Source organism: Panthera tigris, chromosome B1 (assembly GCF_018350195.1).
Source record: "Panthera tigris isolate Pti1 chromosome B1, P.tigris_Pti1_mat1.1, whole genome shotgun sequence".
NCBI classification, from domain to species: Eukaryota; Metazoa; Chordata; class Mammalia; order Carnivora; family Felidae; genus Panthera; species Panthera tigris.
In genome coordinates this window covers 66239102-66255418 of record NC_056663.1, presented here as the reverse complement: position 1 = coordinate 66255418, position 16317 = coordinate 66239102, and the positions used below count along the sequence as shown (strand labels likewise).

The window sequence follows — 16317 nt, the reverse complement described above, 5'->3', positions numbered from 1 at the left end:
AGTTCATCTGGAGAAAAGAGAAGGGGGTTAAATCTGGCCGTGCCAAAATCTGTAGATTGTTAGTGAAGGACGAGTTGGCAAGCAAGAAGACTCAAGATCCTCCAGAAGCACAAAAATAAAACCAGCAATGTGCCAAGAGAGAAAGCCAAAAGAGAAAAGAGATTCCTCACATTGTGTGCCTTCTAATAATTAACAACTTTTTTTTAGCATTTATTTATTTATTTTTGAGAGAGAGAGAGAGAGAGAGAGAGAGCGAGTGAGCACAAGCGCGAGAGGGGCAGAGAGAGAGGGAGACACAGAATCCAAAGCAGGCTCCAGGCTCTGAACTGTCAGCACAGAGCCCGACTCACAAACCATGAGATCATAACCTGAGCCGAAGTCGGACACTTAACCAATTGATCCACCCAGGCGACCCTAATAATTAACAACTTCTAATGCAGAACTTCAATTAATTCCCAAACATGAAAATAAAATAAATAAAAATAAAAAAACAAAGTATAACTTCAATATTACTTTAGAATAAAGGAAAAGCAATAAAATAATAGATACATAAAAGTAATTTGAATAATAACTTGAAATATTGTATTCATATTATTAAAAGAAGATGTTTTATGCCTACTACTTTCAGGATAATAAATAGTACATAATTCAATAACACAGTAATCATAGAACAAGGATTTATTTCATGGTATTCATTAGTGTGTTTTTTCACTAAAGGAAAATAAAATCAGTGGCATTTTATAAGGCTAGAATAGTCAGCTTTCTCTATTTTGCCCTTTACCAGAACCAGTGTATGATCAGGATGAATGAATTTGGTGCTTGAAAACCACGCTATTGTGTTCTACCATTGTGATATTCATTAGCGCCCGCTGCCACATTAACATAAACTTGTGATATGATTTTCTAGATTCTTTTAACAACAATAAAAGGTCACACAGTTCACTTGGACTTTGGAAGTAGGGAAGACACAATATCTTTATCAGGGCATTACTTCAATGAAGGCATATAAGGCTATAAAAGCTTCAGAGGGAATTTCTGCTTGTGAACTGAAAAACTGGTAAACAGTGCTGTAGGGGTCTGTTTCTGTAGGGAAAGGTATTGAAGTAGAATCTATTCTAAAAGCAAGAATTATGTGATGAAGACAAATCCCATACCTCTTTTTGTCTCAGAATTACCATCTACAAAACGGGAATGTTAGTGATAATCTTATAATATTAATGATGTTACAAGGTTCTATGATTCTATTTGTAAAATATACTGACAAATGTGTCTGCAACACTGCAATTGTAACATAAATATCTATTATTGGTGTTCTGTTATTATAATCTTAAGTAGTTTAACAATTCTACCTTATGACTGAATACTGAAATTCAGAAAAGCTTGGAGCTAAAAAAGGTACTAACAAATCTTTTTTTTCCTTTTTTTCCCTTTTTTTAGTATTTTTAAATTTTATTTTAGACAGAGAGAGCACACACAAGTGGGGAGAAAAGGCAGAGGGAGAGAGGAGAGAGAGAGAATCTTAAGCAGGTTCCATTCACAGCGTGGAGCCCAACACAGAGTTTGATCGCACGACCCTGGCATTCATGACCTGAGCAGAAACCAAGAGTTAGACACTCAACTGGCTGAGCCACCCATGCACCCTGGTACTAACAAATCTTTAACCAAGCCTGAAGGAAACTGTATCTATTGAACTCAAAATATAATCATAGAATTTCTTATAAACTAAAACTAATTATGTGACAATTCACAGTAGTGCATCTAGTGTAATGCTCTCAAAACTTAACATGGTGGCCTAATCATATAAGTGCTCATAGGATGCTGATGCTGATGAAGAAGAAGGCCCCGAGACAGAAAGACTACAGAGTAGAGCAGGAAAACGGGGGGCCAGAAGGCAAAATCCCTGATAATGTCTTCAAATATTATCCAGTTTAAGAAAACATACAGGTAAATCCATATGCAATAACTTTTATCTGCATTTCAAAAATATTCATCTGAGTTTTCCTTTAAAGAACACATTCCTTCAGCATCTTTTAGATGAAAAATTACAAGTTTTGTTTCATATGTAACTTTTCCGAAACATATCTTGTCTGTGAAGTAACAATGTATGTAGAGAATGCAAAAAAATACAATTAAGTCTGAAGGTCATGTTTAAAATAGTCATTTTCTGTGAAGACTTTGAATTGAAACAAACATAAAATATGCAAAACATGAACTCCTAATGTAGCTCAATTATATTTCATATATCATCGACCAATTAATCAAATGAGTTTTAGGTTTATTTTGTTATTTAATCCTTATTACATTCCCAAATTCTTCTTATGTTTAAAGAAGGAAAATAGTTGAGTGCTTAAATTTAAAATGTAGTATTGGCTTATACACAATAATTGCTATTTAAAATACTCTTGCTTACAATTTATTTGAACTCCTTAAAGTGGGAGTTTCACAGTGTGGTTTTTTATATTAGATAGGGCTAATATTTTCTGTGATATCTTGACATTCTTATTTAGTAATTATCTTATCTCAGAATTATACAAAATCAAGTTAATAAAATTAGTATAAATTTAAAGCTTAATTATTCTGTATGGATTCTGATAAACTTTCCAGTCTTATTCTAGTATGAACCAAATGATCTGATGTTGAGCAATTATGTGATCCTGAGAAAGCTGGGCTCCTTGAATTTCAGTTTCCTTGAATTTTTTTATCTTTAAAAAAATTTGTTTAGCATTTATTTATTATTGAGAGACAGAGCATGAGCATGGGAGGGGCAGAGAGAGGGGGAGACACAGAAACCAAAGCAGACTACAGGCTCTGAGCTGTCAGCACAGATCCCGTTGTGGGGCTCCAACTCAGGATCATGACCTGAGCCGAAGTTGGTCGCTTAACTGAGTGAACCACCCAGGCACCACCAGTTTCCTTATCGTTTAAAATAAGATTAGTAAAACTGAATTTATTTGATTAAATAAGTTTAGATCGGCAAATCTTCTAGTATACTATCCATCACAAAATAGACATTAGTTAAAGTAGAAGCATAAAGAAGTAATTTAGCAGAGTGACAGGAGCAAGGATTTTGAAATCAGAACTTTGGAAAGGACTTGAATTCCATTCTCTACTCTTGGATTCCATTTCACAAGTCAACTGGCTTCACTAATTAGTAAGAATAAAAATGTTTATGTTGCATAATACAAGCACACGAAGTTTCTGGTAAATTGCAAGTAATCACAATCATTGTCATTTATGACTGTATTCCAACAACCTATTCTCATTAATTAACCTTTTACCTATACTCTGATAGCAAACCATTTCTATATTGCACCCAGTAGACAATACACTATATTTAAAATAAGTTTATTCCCAGAGACTATGTATTCACAGTCATTCCAAATTCACCAACACCTCTTCATCATCCAATGGTTGACGATCTCAAAAATATGGGAGTAAAAGAGAACTTCAATTTAAATATAGGTTTGCAATCAGGTATCCATTACTATCTGTTATGGAACCTCAAAGAGATTCATTGAGATAATAGAAATTGTAACCAATCAACAAGATGAAATGATCATGTAGAACAAATAAAGGGGAGAATCTTCCTGAATAATTAGGAGTCCATATAATCCTTTCTTCCAGATTTATACACAATCTGTATTATATACAATTTGTATTATATACAATTGTATGATTTTTTGCCTCTTTAAATATCAAAATCTTTAAACATAAAAAATATTTAGAATCATACAATACTCTTGTTATCTCATAAAAATATTATTAATTTTTCATTATAAGCATATCAATCCATGTAGCATGGAAAGAAATCTAAAAATAAGTGAAAATGGGATTTAATTCCCCTCATTAGATCAAATAAACATCATAACGAAATGGTACAAATATTCTCCATCTCTTCAGTGCTCCTATATTTATAATATCAGTGTACTTCCAATACCATCAACATTTTCCATAATCATGTGTATAGAAACTTTTTACTAGGCTACTATAGCAATACATTTTTTAAACTGTAGCATGCATAACTTTCCTTCTGTCAAAATTATTTTATTAAGCCACCTTTTAAAATTGTTTGGATTATATCTGCTACTCAGCAACCATATTCTCTTACTTCTGGTAATTGGACTTTTAAAAGAGCAACAATTCTCTTTCACCCTTTCTTTTTCTTTTTCTTTCTTTTTTTACTAAGTATATCTTCAGATTTTGTGACTTTATTGTTTGAAAAATGGAAATAATTTTGCTAAACACTTTACAAACCTAATGTCGTGTGTGAAAAGTGTACCATCCTCACTTTACAATGAAGAAAGAGGCTCCCAATCTCCTCAGCCTAGAGAAGACATCTAGTTAAAGGCAGAGAAGGACTTCATAATGGTAGAGCCCAGCCTTCACACAGCTCCTTATGGCAGGTCATGCATTGCCGTAGCTCAATACTTAAATCATGGTTAAGAACAAAATGCAACTTTACCACAGTGATATTTTCGTTTTTCACTTATTATTTTATAAGTATTATTAATGCGGATTGGTATTTCTGAGTATTTCCATAATTTGCTTCTTTCAACTTTTTTAAATTCAATCCTCAGGGGATAAACCCCAAGGTTGTATCTGTGAAGCCCATGTTGAGATCTCTACATATTCATTACGTCATTCTTATGTGGGGCCATGCTAATCTTCTCTGTTTCATTTCCATTTTAGTACATGTGCTGCCCAAGGGAGCACTCTACATATTCATCACTGTTTAAAATTTATGTAGTTTGCAGGGAAAAGCATACATTAGGAATATGTATAAACAAGTTTAAGTTTAAAAACTGTAACTATTTTATTTGTTTTATATTTAAGATAGGTCACCTGATTTTTGAGATATCTAGTTTGTATTATTATAGTCCGACAACACTCTTACAGGAAATTATTTTGATTTTTGTTGTCGTGGAAGTTGGTACTAGACAAGCATGTGGCTAGATAAACAGGGGCCAGAATGGTTTGGGCTACTACCAATCTAACCAAAGCTATATTCATTTAATGGATTTCTTGACACAGTGTTCACATTTTTTTTTCCCCTGAAGCCTCAAGTCTCACTCAAGAAGCTACCATGATAGGCATAGAAACTTTTTACCTACTTTATAGAGAAGATGTATGAGCTCTTGTATCTTCTCTCCTTTCTTATTTAAAATATACTCTTGTTTTTTTTTAATGTAATCTGCATATCGTTTGTATCAAAGTCTCAATGAGTGCTTGTTTAAAAATACAGATTACTTTTTCCAGCCCAGCTAATTACTAGATCTTGAGAAGGAATAAAGCACTTCACAATGAAATTCTCCCAGAGATGATTTTTAACATAAAATAATTTTTAAGACACACTTAACATACTTTTGTCTTTTTGCCTTTCTTAGTGAAAAAGTAAATAAATAAAGTTCCCCTACATTTCTAAGAAGGAAATATTTACTTTTCTTAAACATATTATCTCACATATTCCTTTTGTCACTCTTTGCAAAATGTCCTCCTTTATCCCCAGTCCTAATTTAGTTAAAAGCCCTTATTTATTGGCTTATGTAATATTCATGTTAAGCCCTTTCTATCATGGCATTATTTGATCTAGAAGTAAAAGTTAAAAATTAGCCAAAAGATTTGGTTTTGTAAGTGAGATATCAGCAATTTTGTTAGCACTTCCTCCTCCACTTTTTTTGTCTGTGTGACTAAAATGTGTACATGATGTCCAAAGTGCAACCACCATCACAAAGGAAGGCACAGAATGAGGGATGGAGGAGCCCGGGTCCCGAGGCCACAGCTGATCAACCATTCCATCTCCAGCCTGTCCAATTTTGACTTGAGTTATGAAAGACAAACACATCCTTACTTATTTAAGCCACTGTTTTTTGAGTTTTATCTTACTTGTATTCATATTCAGCTCCTAGTTAAGATGATGTATAGATTTGATCAGGAACAATTTCAACTTTATTTTTTAATTGTTTTGATCACAATATTGTTCTGGAATTTCCATTGCCCTACCCTTACTCCATTTTCCCAGATATTTTGTTATTATCAAAGTTAGTACCTGGAAATTCTACCTTTGGGTAAAAAAATGGATCCTGGATACCATCGGATGTCATGAATATCTGGCATTTGTTGTTTCTACACCTCTATTCTGATTTTTATATGACATATTCATTTTCAGGCTGACTATATCCACATAATGGCTCCCATAATAGAATTTCTCAGGATATGACCCCAGAAGTATATCCTTATAAATCTAAGAAGAGCAGAAAGAGCTCAAAAAAATCTATCCATTCATCCAAAACTTGGGATTGATATTGACTACATGTTTTGGTTTTGGTGACTACGGTGTTATGTGTGCCCCATCTGGAACTAAGGATGAGGTCATCTACATCCAGACCCATGGACACAGAGTCATGGAGAGATGGTTATCTAAGAAGATAAAGAAATTCTGGGCTGGCAAAATTAAAAACAAAGAAACAAACAAACAAAAAAACCCAACACTTTCCACTCTACTACTGCCTTACTTTTTACATTTTATATTTGCCTGGAATGCTACAATATCTATTTTTTTCTTAAGCACCCTGTTTTCAATACTTCAGTTGCATTCTTTAACCAACTATTTCTTCCTACATCTAAATCCCTTTAATATCTTCCATTGAACTATGCTTGTATACGAGAAACTGAGCAGAACTTTCCACTACTGCCTAAGGCAAGAGAGTTTGGAATTTGAGTCTAGTCATATAGTCTGCCTACTAGAAAAAGAAAAAAACAAACACAAAAACAAAATAAAACAAAAAAAAGAGCCCTCTTCAGAAAAAGAAAAAAGAATCCACAGTGTTCATAACATATTGTTCTTACTATACACTATCCAATTAAAAATAAACCAGACAAGCAAATTGAAAAACAGGACCAAACTGAAGAGAAAAAAAAAATCTGTCAATAAAAACTAATACTTAGATGACTGAGCTATTGCATTAAGTAAATAAGGAGTTTACATAGGATGCTATAAATAGGATCAAAGATTCAAAGAAAAAAAAGGAATGACAAAAAAAATCTTGAGGCATGTGGGTGGCTCAGTCAGTTAAGCATCCGACTGTTGATCTCAGCTCAGGTCACGATCTTACAGTTGATGAGACACAGCCCATGTGTTAACTCAATCAACAAGACATGACAGAAGCTGTATAGCTCTACATCTCCCAAAAATTGTTTTTATTGTCAAAATCTTTTCCCACCAAGAAAGTTCATATTTTAGATGTTTTCAATGGTAAATCCTAGACAGACTAAGGAATGAACTAATATACCAATCTTACAAACACTTCCACAAGTACAGAAGAAAGCACCTCTCAACATATTTTATGAGCTCAGAAAAAATTTGATGTCACAACATGAGAAAAACATTGCTAAAATAGAATATTATAGCATTTCATAAATATAGACAAAACTGTTAAAATGTTAGTATTGGAAAACAGCAATATATGTAAATGATAACACATAAAAAGATAATATAGTATGAACAAATAGAGTTATTCCAGGAATGAAAAGTTAGTCTAAACCTTAAAAACTAAATACCATAATCTACTATGTTATCAGAATAGCATGATCACGTTAATAAATGAAGAAAAAAAACACTGGACAATTTTCAACTCTCATTAATAATAAAATTCTCTGAATACCAGGAACAGAAAATAACTACCTCAATCTGATAAAGGATATCTTGGTCATTACAATAAATCATGCCCAATTTGCTTTATCCAGGAAACCAAGGTTGGTGCATATTATAAAATTCAACTTCCAGTAAAAGATTAAAAGAGAAAATTCGTAAGACCATCCCAATAACTGCTGAAAAAAATAATATTTGATAGAAAAGAATCTTTGATGATAACATTTTTAGGACATTCAGAATAAAATAAACTTCCTTTATCTGCCAACAGGTATTCAAAATGTCTACAGCAAACATCCTATTTAAGGGTCAGACCCTTAAAGCTTCCTTTTGAGACTTGAAGAAGAGAAAAATTCCCATTATCATCATTTTCATTCAACATTTTACTGGAGTTTCTAAAAGGTGCAGTAAGTCAAGGAAAAGGAATAAAAGCAAAGACAAGAAAGATGTATTCACAGATGTAAGGACAAAATTATGAATTTTCAATAAAGTGTCAAGTGAAAATACATATAACATACTTGTGTCTTCAACATGAGAAATATTATTTATATCAACACTTAAACATTTATTTTTTAAATTTATGAATAGATTTTTGAGAAATAAAGAAAGCCTCAGTTCCATTCTAACTTTATTTCTAGAGTTTCTTGATAGACTCACAAAAATATCAAGCATCACAAGGGGTGGTGGCAGTTAAAATTATATGTAGATACACATACACAGACACAGACACACACCCAGTTGTATTTGAGATTATATCTGGAACTCATCCTTGACAATAGGAATTTTCTCAAATTTGGGCCCATGTTTCATTTCATAAGATATTGAATGCAATTAGAAATTATGATATTAATGAATACCATTCCTGTCTCATTCTCAAGTGTACAAACAATGACAAAAACATTAGAAGGTGAATTTTTATTTATTTTTTATTTTTTATTTATCACTACAAACACGCTTTCATTCCAATTACTCCATTTTTATCTCAACATTTATGTGGTATTAAATTAAATACATGACTACCAAATGACCATATATTTAAAAAATTGAAATCTGAGGAATGCCTGGGTGGCTCAGTCGGTTAAGCTTCTGACTCTTGATTTTGCCTAAGTTTATGATTCCACAGTTTGTGAGTCAAACCTTATGTCAAGTTCTGCACTGATAGCACAGAACCTGCTTGGGATTCTCTTCTTTCCTCTCTCTTTCTGCCCCTCCCCTGCTTGTGCATTCTCTCTCTCAAAATAAATAAGTAAACATTTTTTAAAAATTTAAATCTAAAATATTGTATCTAGACTCTTTATAAAATATATTATGCTTATTGCTCATTAAGATTATTTATAGTTTTTATATTAGTTAAATGAAATCCTTGTTTGTCAGGATATGTCAGTTATGTTATCAACAAAATCATTTCCTGTGTAATTTTTCATAATACTTTACTTTAAATTAGTTTTCGGTTCACATAAGACACTCTTAAATGCAGAGAACAAACTGAGGGCTGATGGGGGTGGGGAGTTGGGAGAGTGGGCAAAATGGGTGATGGACATTAAAGAGGGCATTTGTTAGGATGAGCACTGGGTGTCATATGTAAGTGATGAACCACAGGAATCTTCCTAAAGCCAAGACTACAGTGTATGTTAACTAACTTGACAATAAATAAAAAGCAAAATAAAATAAAATAAAATAAAATAAAATAAAATAAAATAAAATAAAATAAAATAAAATAAAATAAAATTATAAATTGTTTTAGGTTCAGTTTTGTGTGTGTGTGTGTGTGTGTGTGTTATGGTTTATAAACAAAATAATAAAATGATGGTATTACATTTCATATCCCAAATGAGTGATTTCTGGCATGATATATTTCAAGTCAATGATAGATATCTACTTATTTCTGTTAAAGAAGGCTATCACTTTTCTTCATTAAGTGGAACCTCTAAGAGCAGATTTGTGCAGAATATCTTGTACCCTTTGCTTGGAGAGCTTTTATTTAATGTATTTGAGATATTGGATGTGGTAAAACTCTCAAGGACTTGCTTATACATCTCAAATTTATTATTTCTCTTTAATTAAATTCACATAAGCTCTTAGGCAATTACATTTGCAAGAGAAATTTTTAAGTGATGAGACAGATTACAGGGGGGGATATAGAAAAGCGAAATTTTCCAATACTGATTACATACTATTTTACATAAGACAAAAGCAGTGGGGAAGATAAATGCTTACTCATAAGAGATAAGATAGTTATTACCAATTAAGAAAATGCATTTGAAGCAATTACTAAAGGATAACAGCAGTAACTCCATTCATATTTTGAATTTCCCCTGTCTGCCAAATTGAAGTGTGGACCTCTACTCCATAAGTTACTGCACTAAATTTGATTTCCCCCTTTTTTATATTAATAGGACTACATATTAAGTTTTGAAAGCCTAAAGAACTTTCAATTTTGAAATCCAGAAATAAGCACTTTTATTTTATCTTAATTTTTCTCTTCATGTATATTTCCACATATTTAAAATTTGTTTTAAAGATTGAAAATCAAGATATCTTCTGATATAAATATTTAAAGAATAGAGGAGAAGAGCCAGGATGGCAGAACAGCATGGAAGTTTTTTGTGTGTCTCACCCCCATGAAATACAGCCAGACCAACACTAAACCATCCTACACACCTAGAAAACTGATTGGAGGATTAACAAAACAATCTGCACAATCTTAACCACTGATTTCAGCAGGTACATGGCACGGAAAGGTGAACATGGGGAGAGAGAAGCAGGCGGCGGGCAGGGAGCTGCTTTTGCAGGCGGAGAGGATGGAGACTGGGGGAGGGGGTGAGAATACAGGAAAAGCACGCCTCCCCAAAAGCAGCTGGAGAGAAAGTGGAAAATTGGAAACAGCTGCAGGGACTAAACTAAAACAGGAGAAAGGAGAAAGGAGAGGGTTTAAATTCCATTAAGACCGTAAACAAGTGGAGTGCAGAGTCTTTAACTCCACAGCTCGATACCTTGTGGTGCTCTGGTGGGAAGGGCGAATCTCCAGGAACAGAGTGGGGTCCAGGAGGTTCTCAGGCCACACAGGAAGAAGCAGTTCCACTGTTGGAAGGACATTTGGTAGAGACTGTTGAAGCTACCTGGTCCCAGCAGACCCCAGGAGGTGGCCACATTTGCTGGTGCTGGAACAAGGTCGTTAAGGGTGAAGCCTGGTGCCAGATGTGTGTTGTGATTTTTCATAATCCCTGAAAAGCTGCTGCTACACTACTTGCAAACTTTTTCTGGGGCAGACTGGCACCTGGCCACAGTCTTGAGACACCAGCAGCAGCAGGGTCCAGCAATCATTCCTGGGTGCAGCTGGCATTCGGCCATTGCTTGGTGAGACCCTTCCACAGAGGGGTGGAACAGGTCAAAGCTGCATTTCTTCAGAAGTAAGGGGCCAGGGAATACAGGCACATCTGAGACAAAACTTGGGAGAGAGATAGTGCCTGGGGCTTGGTCACGGACAGTGAAGAAAAAGCGGGGAGTGGACAAAAGCTGAAGACAGAGAACGGGTGCCCTATTGCTGATCATGGAGAACAGGGTTCACATACTAAAGACTGGGTAGCTGGGTGACGCCATTTTCACCACTCCCGCACATGCACATACACACCTACGAGCGCCACAACAATCCACTCCAGTAGGCTAGCAGAGCCACCTAGTGGAGAGCGGATCCATTAAACTGAGCCCCGCCCAACAGGGCCAACCTTGCTCTTCAAGAACACAAGTCTCACCGCCTACTTAGTTTATGGACTATAAAGCGCTTCATAGTCTGACTTCTACAGGAAAATGAAGTAATTTCAGTTATATTTCAATCTGTGAGCAGGTCCATCTATTCAATTGTCTTTCTTTTTTTTTGTCTTTTACAATACTTTCCTTTTCTTGAATACAGAAAGAGAAAAAATTCATCTTTATTTTGAATTTTTATTAAAAATATTTTTCTTTAAGTTTTTTCTACTATATTCTTTACTTTTGTGTAAATTTTTTAAAATTCTATTTTACTCCCATCATCTCATTTTAGAATACTTCAGTGTATTCATTTTTTCAAATTCTCAAATGATTTCCTTTTTTCCCCTAAACCAGACCTGCAAGAAATTTTAAGGGGGACTCTCTGAGGGGAGAAAAGATGAAAAATATATATATAGAGAGAAATAACTAAATAAATACCAAAAGCAGCAACGACTAGAAAGGACCAAAGAACACCACCAGAAACTCCCAACTCTACAAGCATCATAATGGCAATAAATTCATATATTTCAGTACTCACTCTAAATGTCAGTGGACTCAATGCTCCAATCCAAAGACATACAGCAACAGAATGGATAAGAACACAAGATCCATCTATATGCTGTTTACAAGAGACCCACTTTAGAACTAAAGACACCTTCAGATTGAAAATAAGGGGATGGAGAACCATCTGTCAGGCTAATGGTCCACAAAAGAAAGCCGGAGTAGCCATACTTATATCAGACAATCTAGACTTTAAAATAAAGACTGTAACAAGAGATGAAGGAGGGCATTATATCATAATCAAGGAGTCTATCCACCAAGACGACCTAACACTTGTCAACATTTATGCACCAAATGTGAGAGCACCCAAATATATTAATCAATTGATCACAAACTAAAGAAACTCATCGATAGTAATACCATAATAGTAGGAGACTTCAACACCCCCTCACAGCAATGGACAGATTATCTAATCAAAGTATCAACAAACAAACAATGGCTTTGAATGACATACTGGACCAGATGGACTTAACAGTTATATTCAGAACATTTCATCCTAAAGTAGCAGAATATACATTCTTCTCCAGTGCACATGGAACGTTCTCCAGAATAGACCATATACCGGGACATAAATCAGCCCTAAGTAAGTACAAAAAGATCGAGATCATACCATGCATAGTTTCAGACCACAATGCTATGAAACTCGAAATCAACCACAAGAAAAAATTTGGAAAGGTAACAAATACTTGGAGACTGAAGAACATCCTATAAAAGAATGAGTGGGCTAACCAAGCAGTTAACGAGGAAATTAAAAAGTATATGGAAGTCAATGAAAATGATAACACCACAACCCCAAACCTCTGGGACACAGCAAAGGCGGTCAAGAGGAAAGTATATAGCAATCCAGGCCTTCCTAAAGAAGGAAGAAAGATCTCAGATACACAATCTAACCTTATGTCTTAAGGAGTTGGAAAAAGAACAGCAAATAAACCCAAAACTAGCAGAAGACAGGAAATAATAAAGATTATAGCAGAAACTAATGCTATCAAAACCAAAAAAAAAACACAAAAAACAAAACAGTACAACAGATCAATGAAACCAGAAGTTGGTTCTTTGAAAGAATTAACAAAAGTGATAAACCACTAGCCAGTTTGATCAAAAAGAAGAAAAGGACCCAAATAAATAAAATCCAGAATGAAAGAGGAGAGATCACAACCAACACAGCAGAAAAAAAAAACAATAATAAGAGAATATTATGAGCAATTATATGCCAATAAAATTTGCAATCTTGAAGAAATGGACAAATTCCTAGAAACATATACAATACCAAAACTGAAATAGGAAGATATAGAAAATTTGAACAGACCCATAACCAGTAAGGAAATCAAATTAGTAATAAAAAATCTGCCAAAAAACAAGAGTCCGGGGCCAGATGGCTTTCCAGGGGATTTCTACCAAACATTTAAGGAAGCGTGAACACCTATTCTCTTGAAGCTGTTCCAAAAAATAGAAAAGGAAGGAAAACTTCCAAACTCTTTCTATGAAGTCAGCATTACCTTGACTCCAAAACCAGACAGACACTCCACTAAGAAGGAGAACTATGGACCAATTTCCCTGATGAACATGGATGCAAAAACCTCAACAAGATATTAGCCAATTGGCTCCAACAATACATTAAAAAAATTATTCACCACGACCAAGTGGGATTTATACCTGGGATGCAGGGCTGGTTCAATATCCGAAAAACAATTAATATGATTCATCACATCAATAAATGAAAAGACAAGAACCATATGATCCTCTCAGTAGATGCAGAGAAAGCATTTGACAAAATACAGCATCCTTTCTTGATAAAAACCCTCAAGAAAGTAGAGCTAGAAGGAGCATACATCGAGATCATAAAAGCCACGTATGAACGACCCAACGCTAATATCATCTTCAATGGTGAAAAACTGAGAACTTTTCCCCTAAAGTCAGGAACAAGACAGGGATGTCCACTCTTGCCACTGTTATTTAACACAGTATTGGAAGTCTTAACCTCTGCAATCAGACAACACAAAGAAATAAAAGGCATCCAAATTGGCCAAGAGGAGGTCAAACTTTCACTCTTCGAAGATGACATGATACTCTATATGGAAAACCCTAAAGATTCCACCAAAAAACTGCTAGAATTGATTCATGAATTCAGCAAAGTTGCAGGATATAAATCAATGCACAGAAATCAGCTGCATTCTTATACACCAATAATGAAGTGACAGAAAGAGAAATCAAGGAATTATCACACTTACAGTTGCACAAAAACCATAAAATACCTAGGAACAAATCTAACCAAAGAGGTGAAAAATCTATACGCTGAAAACTATAGAAAGCTTATGAAAGAAATTGAAAAAGTCACCAAAACAGGAAAAAGATTCCATGCTCCTGGATAGGAAGAACAAATCTTGTTAAAATGTTGATACTACCCAAAGTAATATACATATTCAATGCAATCCCTATCAAAATAACACCAGCATTCTTCACAGAGCTAGAAAAAATAATTCTAAAATTTGTATGGAACCAGAAAAGACCTGGAATAGTCAAAGCAATCTTGAAAAAGAAAGCCAAAGCAGGAGGTATCACAATCCCAGACTTCAAGCTATACTACAAAGCTGTAATCATCAAGACAGTATGGTACTGGCAGAAGAACAGACACTAAGATCAATGGAACAGAATAGAGATCCCAGAAATGGACCCACAAACATATGGCCAACTATCCTTTGACAAAGCAGGAGAGAACATCCAATGGAATAAAGACAGTCTTTTCAGCAAATGGTGCTGGGAAAACTGGACAGTGACATGCAGAAGAATGAACCTGGATCACTTTCTTACACCACACACAAAAATAAACTCAAAATGGATGAAAGACCTAAATGTAAGAACAGGAAGCCATCAAAATCCTCGAGGAGAAAGGAGGCAAAACCTCTTTGATCTTGGCCACAGCAACTTCTTACTCAATATGTCTCTGGAGGCAAGGGAAACAAAAACAAAAAGTAACTACTGGGACCTCATCAAAATAAAAAGCTTCTGCACAGTGAAGGAAAACTATCAGCAAAACTAAGAGGCAACCAACAGAATTGGAGAGGATATTTGCAGATGACATATCAGATAAAGGGTTAGTATCCAAAATCTATAAAGAACTTATCAAACTCAACACCCAATAAAACAAATAATCCAGTGAAGAAATGGGCAAAAGACATGAATAGACACTTCTCCAAAGAAGATATCCAGATGGCCAACCAACACATGAAAAAATGCTCAACATCACTCATCATGAGGGAAATACAAATCAAAACCACAATGAGATGCCACCTTACACCTGTCAGAATGGCTAACATTAACAACTCAGGCAACAACAGATGTTTTCAAGGATTCAGAGAAAGAGGATCTCTTTTGCATTGTTGGTGGGAATGTAAGCTGGTGCAACCACTCTGGAAAACAGTATGGAGGTTCCTCAAAACACTAAAAATAGAACTACCCTATGACCCAACAATTGCACTACTAGGCATTTATCCAAGGGATACAGGTGTGCTGTTTCAAAGGGACACATGCACCCCCATGTTTATAGCAGTACTATCAACAATAGCCAAAGTATGGAAAGAGCCCAAATGTCCATCAATGGATGAATGGATAAAGAAGATGTGGTATATATATATGTACACACACACACACACACACACACGCACACACACGCACACACACACACACACAATGGAGTATTACTCAGCAATCAGAAAATGAAATCTTGCCATTTTTAACTACGTGGAATGAACTGGAGGGTATTATGCTAAGTGAAATTAGCCAATCAGAGAAAGACAAATATCATATGACTTTGCTCATATGAGGACTTTAAGAGACAAAACAGATGAACATAAGGGAGGGGAAACAAAAATAATATAAAAACAGGGAGGGAGACAAAACAGAAGAGACTCATGAATATGGAGAAGAAACTGAGGCTTACTGGAGGGTTGTGGGAGGGGGGATGGGCTAAATGGGTAAGGGGTACTAAGGAATCTACTGAAATCATTGCTGCACTATATGATAACTAAATTGGATGTAAATTTAAAAAAATAAAATAAGGTAAACAATTTATATAGAGAGAGTAATTTCCTATCTGCTAATAAAGCTACAGAAATTGGCTACAAAAAGAAAGAAGGAAAGTATAACTAGAAAGCATGAAAAATTATGTACACTTCAAATTTGATGATTTTAGGGGTGCCTGGGTGGCTCAGTCGGTTGGGCGTCCGGCTTCGGCTCAGGTCATGATCTCACGGTCCGTGAGTTCAAGCCCCGCGTCGGGCTCTGTGCTGACAGCTCGGAGCCTGGAGCCTGTTTCAGATTCTGTGTCTCCCTCTCTCTGACCCTCCCCCGTTCATGCTCTGTCT

General features: G+C 35.0%; 1 protein-coding gene and 1 non-coding gene across 2 annotated transcripts in view; both read right to left on the bottom strand.

Moving 5' to 3' along the window:
- FSTL5 (follistatin like 5) overlaps window positions 1–16317 on the bottom strand; it is a 791029-nt gene that overhangs the window by 209509 nt on the left and 565203 nt on the right. The gene's annotated exons all lie outside the window — the stretch shown is intronic.
- LOC122238235 lies at window positions 4605–4713 on the bottom strand. Its single transcript, XR_006217191.1, has one exon. It is a non-coding gene; the product is annotated as a U6 spliceosomal RNA (small nuclear RNA).